Raw genomic sequence first — 7,100 nt, 5'->3', positions numbered from 1 at the left:
TAGACAAGGGATGAAGGCTCCAGCCAGCTAACATTTTTTAAACTCGAAAAAACAGACGAAAAGAATGTAAAATAAAATCTAAAAAAAATACCAGGTTGAAGAATATTAGTTGCTCCTTCGAATTACGCCAAAGCCTTACCTACATTTTACCGATATCTGCAGAATAAATCAAGAAAACTACACAAATTTACTCCATTTAGGAATTCCTAACGGTTTGCCCGAACGCACGGCACAGTTGGAGGCGTGGCCTGTTCAGCATTTGTCAACAACCAATCACAAGACTGGTTACGAACCACATCGTGGTCACGACTCGGTTAGCCTTGCTCAACTGGTTCGTAACCAGTATTCCATGAGATAGCAAATTTAGTATTTTTTAGCAAATTTTTAATGCATTATCAGTATCAGTGTGTTTAAATTTCCGCGAATTAACATTATGGCATTTTACGATCCGTGGTACATCGTGGCCATTCCAGGATGTAAACTCGTTCTTACAATTAAATAAATACAACATTAGTATATTAGGCCCATTTTATATGATATTTCAATCGTGTGCATGCGACGCAGATCTTAATATATTGGCAAATATTTTAATTTCAATTATTTCCATGGGTTAGAAAATTTAGTGTTTTTTGGCAAATTTGTAATTCACTATCAGTATCAGTGTGTTTAAGTTTCGGCGAATTAAGATTATGGCATTTTACGTCTGTCAAATAACGGCCAATTAAATACGTGGAATCATTAATTACTAAGGACCTGGCGTAGAATTGGAAATTACTCCAAATAAACAAATGTCCAATTCGGGGACAGGATAATAGTATATTTGGTTATTGATGAAATAGTAGGGCGCCACCAGACGGTCTGGCTTAGCAAGTGCGTCGTGTTTCTCTCATGAAGTTGACGCTGATTGTGCACAGAGGGGATCCGTGGTACATCTGGTGGCGCCCTACTATTTCATCAATAACTAAATATACTATTATCCTGTTCCCGTATTGGGCATTTGTTTATTTGCAATAATTTCAAATTCCACGCCAGGTCCTTAATAATTAATGATTCCACGTATTTATTTGGCCGTTATTTGACAGACGTAAAATGCCATAATGTTAATTCGCGGAAATTTAAACACACTGATACTGATAATGAATTAAAAATTTGCCAAAAAATACTAAATTTGCTATCCCATGGAAATAATTGAAATCAAAATATTTGGCAATATATTAAGTTTTGCGTCGCATGCACACGATTGAAATATCATATAAAATGGGCATAATATACTAATGTTCTATTTATTTATTTGTAAGAACGAGTTTACATCCTGGAATGGCCACGATGTACCATGGATCGTTTTGGCGTCGTTTGCGTAATTTTGTAAAAAAACAACAATCCATGTATCTCTTTTGAGTCACAAATACCCAATTACAAGGTCACGATGTTCTTCATTACGCTCTATGTTAGAAACTCGACAGCAGGATTTACTCCTATCTGTGTGCTATTAACGTTTGGGTCCTACATCTAAACATGGTTAACCGTGGTATACCGTGTGTTTTACCAACCACGGCCTGCATAATTAAAAACGTGGCGTATTCGGGCAATTGAAATTCTGGTGTAATATAATGTGTCTTATATTAAAACATTATTGGACCGTTTTGATTTAGTGTTGTTTTTCAGACAGACAGCAGTGTTTGTAAACTGCCTGAATAATCACATACGATATGATCACAGTCAGCTGGCGCACACGTGATAATAAAATAAATACGATATTTACTACATGGGGCCGCCATCTTGAATGACGCATAAAACTAAATAAGAGACAAAGAGTCTCTTATTTAGTTTTATGCGTCATTCAAGATGGCGGCCCCCATGTAGTAAATATCGTATTTATTTTATTATCACCTGTGCGCCAGCTGACTGTGGATATGATGTACCATCCAGATCCGTGGTACATCGTGGCCATTTCACAATGTAATCTCATCCTTACAATTAATTAATTAAATAAAAATTTAGTATATTAGTCTTATTTTGACTCGCTGTTAACATAAATCTGTACTATTGCATTGGTGATATATGAATTGGGTGCCATAGGATGGTACTTGATGGCCAACCAACCTAATCAAATATGTATTTTGCATTGTACGAGTGCAAAATCAGTTATTAGGAAATTAGGATATTAGTACCAGCTGTTTTATACGCATGCGCATTGGCCGATCCTATCAAATCCTGTCATCTGTATCGGGGCGTGTCTGGTCGATGCAAAATTGCTTCAGCCATTGGGTAACGGAATTAACTGGTGTCTATGTGAAAACCGCTGTAAAGTGGCGTTAAAATGAATTTTCTGAATGATTTGGAGCAGCAAAGGAAGCCAGCCATTTAATTGATAAAAATCTTGTCCAGAATATGATTTTACTGCGGAAGTCAAGCAAGTGTTCAAAACGTAATAAAAAAGAAGCCGCCATCGGTGCGCGTGGCCCAATCAATTGACTAGCTGTCAGCTAACTTGTCAAACAAAAACATCGACGCGCCAAACTGAAAAGGTTGACGCGCCAAAATAAAAAAATTAACCACGCCCACTGCTTCTGAGCACATCAAACTCGTCATCTGTCTACTGAAACATGGCCGGTAACGTGAGTAACACGGGAAGAAAATTTAAACGAGGTGCTGAAACATCGGAGGAGCTACAAAATATTATTGTAACTGACATATTGTTGAACGGGGGAGATCCGGTCACTGGGAATTTTTCATCTTTCCGTGAAATAGCCGAGAAGTATCGCTTCAGTGACCGGGGCATTCGTAAAATATAGCAGCGATTCGTTTATTGTAGATCAAGTAAGGGCAACAGAGGTTTTTACCATAAGCTTGGTGATGGTGACTTGGAGCTGATCGAAACTTTGAAAAGATTACAACCATCTATAACGTATCGTGCTATTGCAGACCATATCAATGAGCATGGTGAAGTTGTAGAAAATGTTTCGATCACTACTATTGCGCGGACAGTTCGAACCCGATTGTCAGGCGGCCGATGGACTTACAAAACACTAACACCGGTAGCCTTGGAGAAATTCACGGACGCTAACATAGCATATTGCGATGAATATGTAAATTTTCTGCACACCCAAGACCCAAATACAATTCAGTTTTTTGATGAAGCTGGCATCAAATTGAGTAAGGATTTGAACCCTCGCTACGGACACGCTCTAATTGGTGAACGAGCAGTCGAAATTCAACGGTATATGATGACACCCACTGTGACTTTACATTTAATGGTTAGCTTAGAAGGAATTAGTTATGCTAAAATTATACAAAAAAAATGTACATCAAAATACGGACACGGTGCAGTTCATTATTTTTTTTGTGGAGGCAGGCAACAACGTCCGCCCACTGACTCGTAGGCCAGTTTTAGAATACGGTAATTTCATCGTTGTTGACAACCATCCGACTCACCGGAATGATGGAGGTCGGCATTTGGGTGCATGGCTCGATTCAATGGGTATATATCTTGTCTACACACCGTATTACTCCCCCGAGCTAAACCCGGTCGAATTTGTATTTGGGAAACTTAAGAAAACACTTTCAAGTCCAGAATATAACGCGCTAGCCAGAATTGATCTTCACCTTGCCATACTGGAAGCATTACGAAAAATCAAACCATCCGATGTGCTGGGATATTACCGAGCTGTTGGGTTCTTAAATATCAATGCTGACGCTTAGGAACTAAACAAATGTTCCTGGTCACAATGTATAGTTGACAAAAATAATTAATGTCAACAATGTATTTTTCACAAAACGACTGCAATCCAAACTGCCACATATGGGGACTATATAACGATATATTGAAATATTTTGAACTAATAACTTTATTGAACTTGGTGTGAAAATGCACTGTTGTACAACACTTTACAATGTATTTTGTTTATGCTTTGTCATATTTGTATGTTTATTGTGTTATTGCTCTGCCAGCAAACAATTTACTTTGGGTTTCAAATTGACAATTTTAGTTTCAACTGAAAATATACTTATTCATTTTTTTCAAAACGCTCTTATCAAAACTATTTGCCATCAGCACAAATATGTTACAAAATAATAGCAAATAACACGAACTATCATTTATGCAAACAAAATGTCCATTCCCTGTCAACGATTTTAGTAACAAACTCACCAATTACTGTAACTATGAGATACAACTACGTATACGTAAAGTTGTGTCCAAAATTTACAAAAAAATATATTTTCCTGTGTCAGCTCAATTTATTTGAAAAATAATAAACATAATGATACTATATTTTACCATGAAAACAAAATATAGTCAGTATTCACAAGTCACCTAACATCCGAGCTGATTCATATAATTTTAATAAATTATTAGTTTCATCTCCCGGATCATCTTGTATCCCAGTGTGTTGGTTATTGTCACTTATCAACTCAATGCCAGTAGTGGTACTGTTTTCCGACGCTTGTTTAGTTTCCTTATTTACAGTATTTGAACTGACAAATTTCCTATGGTTGTCAATATTTGTAGGCTGAAAGGGGACGATACAATCTGATTAAAATCTGATGTAGTGTACGGGCTTTAGTTATTTTAGCTATAAACTTATTTTAATTTTATTTGTTATTACTTTTGTTATTAATGCCCTTTTATTTTATTATTTTACTTTGATTTTGATTTTTTTAATTCCGCCCTACCTACATCTGATCCGACGCCTATGCAAGTCCCGTTCAAATCTCGCGTAAGTAACAGCCAATCACAGCCCTTTATACAGGCTGTCGGTTGCTTACTTTTCAGTGTATACGGGCAATCTTTCTGTACATTATATTTTGCCCACTTGAATAAACCATTAATAGAAAATTGCTAGTATATTATTATTTGCAAAATAAATTCCACAGCATTTTACAATTTTTGTCATTACATTGAATATTTTTTTCACTTCCAAAAATGTGTACACTTCCAGATACATCTTCGCCAGCAAAGGTTCGTTCATTCAGTCATCTCTTCAATTTTACATCACTGAGCATAATTATCTAGAATGGAAGCAAAAAAAAAAGTAAATCGTAATGATTAGAACACTGTAAACAGCTATAGAAAACAATGCAAAATGATTTTAAATTGTATAACGGTCACCGGCCCACGGCATCGACGCAGAAAATTGGAGCAAAATAATATTTCCTGATCAATTGCGATGTGTTCCAAATAAAAAAACATATTTTATTCCAGTCCAAATCAGCTCAATTATAAAGAGTTATTGTATAATGTACAAATCGTTGATACAATTTGATGAATATTTACAGCTACGGCTTCAATACCGTAGACGATTTTGGCCCGATCGTCAACAAAATATCACTCGCCTCCAGGGCAGGCGACTGGAAAAAGACACTGGTGTTCGGTCAAACCGGTTGAAACAAAATCGTCACTCCCAAAATAACTATGCAAAATAACGATCTAAAGTCGAACCATTCGAGCCACAATATTAATATCAAGATGACTTTCGTTGCTTTTGACAATGATAAACTTACCGAAAAGCCGTATCATTCTCGGTTGCTAACGTCGGTATAATCCGCCATTTTATTTGAGTCTGTTTGCTACCTGACTCTGCCCCGTGACGTCATCATGTGCGCTATAGAAGGAGGTCTGTGATTCGTTGACTAAAATAGTCGATAGTGGGTCTCGTTGAAATCTCGTTACATAGGCATCGGATCAGATGTAGGTAGGGCGGAATTAAAAAAAAATCACAAAATCAAAGTAAAATAATAAAATAAAAGGGCATTAATAACAAATATAATAAAAGATAAAATTAAAATAAGTTTATAGCCAAAATAATTAAAGCCCGTACACTACATCAGATTTTAATCAGATTGGGGGACGATAGTCATTCTCGTCGTCTCATCATGAATACAACTTTGGTTGTGCGACACTTGATAATTATCTGACACAGTTCTATGAGTTGTTACACTATTATTTCCAAATAACTGAGGATTATATACAGGAGGCACGCTTTCCTGGTTCATGCCTGGGTAAACAGTTACATCTGGAGGCGGTTGTATACCAAAATAATATGGCATACTAGGATAATACCTAGGCGGGACATTGAATGGATGGATGCCGATAAATATTTCCTTGTGTTCATCTAACTGTTTACTGCTCCCTGATGTTGGCGATGATAATAACGCGTCGACACTGAAACTACTCTGTTTCGATAAATGTTTGTTTTAACCGCATTTTCTGCATCTGGCAGTGGAGGTGAATGTTTCGTTGTCAGTTTGGTTGCTGTCGTTGTGGCGTTCTGGTTGGGTGGGTCACTATCACTGGCGCACTGTTTGGCAATCACTGAAATTTGCTGTTGCATATTTGACAGTACATCAAATACGTTGTCGAGTAGTTGTTCCCTGTCAGACTCTGCTTTACTGAACGGTACTGTCTTTTCTTGTTCAACTTCATATGTTTTCATACTTTCTGCTATTCCCAGTTTCAGTAAAATGTCATCGTGTTGTTTCAGAAGAACTAAAATTTTCACTGTTTTGGTATCCGATTACACTGGCCGACGCCGGTGAAATATTGTAATGTTCACTTCCTGATATCACAGCATTACCCGTTTCGTGCGGTAGTTCGCCTGGCCAATTAACTCCTTTCAGTTTCCACAAATCGACCACCTTGGATTTAGTTTTGTTATTTTGTTTCACATTTCAAAGTGGTGATTTTGCATCGAAATCAGATATGAGTTCCTGTATATCGTCAGATTCTGAGGGCAAGTTACCATGTAGAATTGTGTCAAGTTTCCTTGCATCAGTATTCACTTCTAGCCAGTTTACAGTGCCGTCAACGGATAGATATTTTTCTGTCTTGCACTAAACGACCTCTTATTTTTGAAGCATACGTGGTTTGACTGGATGCGATCGATGCTTTTAATCTCTGCACCTCAAGTTGTTTCTCTTTAATTTTGTCTTTGTACTTTTTCATTTCACTTCGTAAGTTACTCAATTTTCTTTTCTCACGTCGATGTTCATTACGATTTACGTCCTTGCAGAACGATGCAATTTCACACTTCGGATACCGACAATGTAAAACGTTATGACCCAATCGCTGGTGGCAGTTGCTACAAGATGGCCCTAAGTTT

At 37.1% G+C, this 7,100-nt stretch overlaps 1 long non-coding RNA gene across 1 annotated transcript; it reads right to left on the bottom strand.

Moving 5' to 3' along the window:
- Window positions 1-4,832: 4,832 nt before the first annotated feature.
- Window positions 4,833-5,591, bottom strand: LOC146750824 (uncharacterized). The gene is made up of 2 exons (XR_014926574.1): window positions 5,503-5,591; window positions 4,833-5,010 (listed from the first exon to the last, which is right to left on the bottom strand). It is a non-coding gene; the product is annotated as an uncharacterized LOC146750824 (long non-coding RNA).
- Window positions 5,592-7,100: the final 1,509 nt, after the last annotated feature.

Source organism: Saccoglossus kowalevskii, chromosome 1 (genome assembly GCF_978046115.1).
Source record: "Saccoglossus kowalevskii chromosome 1, keSacKowa6.1, whole genome shotgun sequence".
NCBI classification, from domain to species: domain Eukaryota; kingdom Metazoa; phylum Hemichordata; class Enteropneusta; family Harrimaniidae; genus Saccoglossus; species Saccoglossus kowalevskii.
Note: the sequence above shows the minus strand (reverse complement) of the source record. Positions and strands in the feature narration are given on the sequence as shown.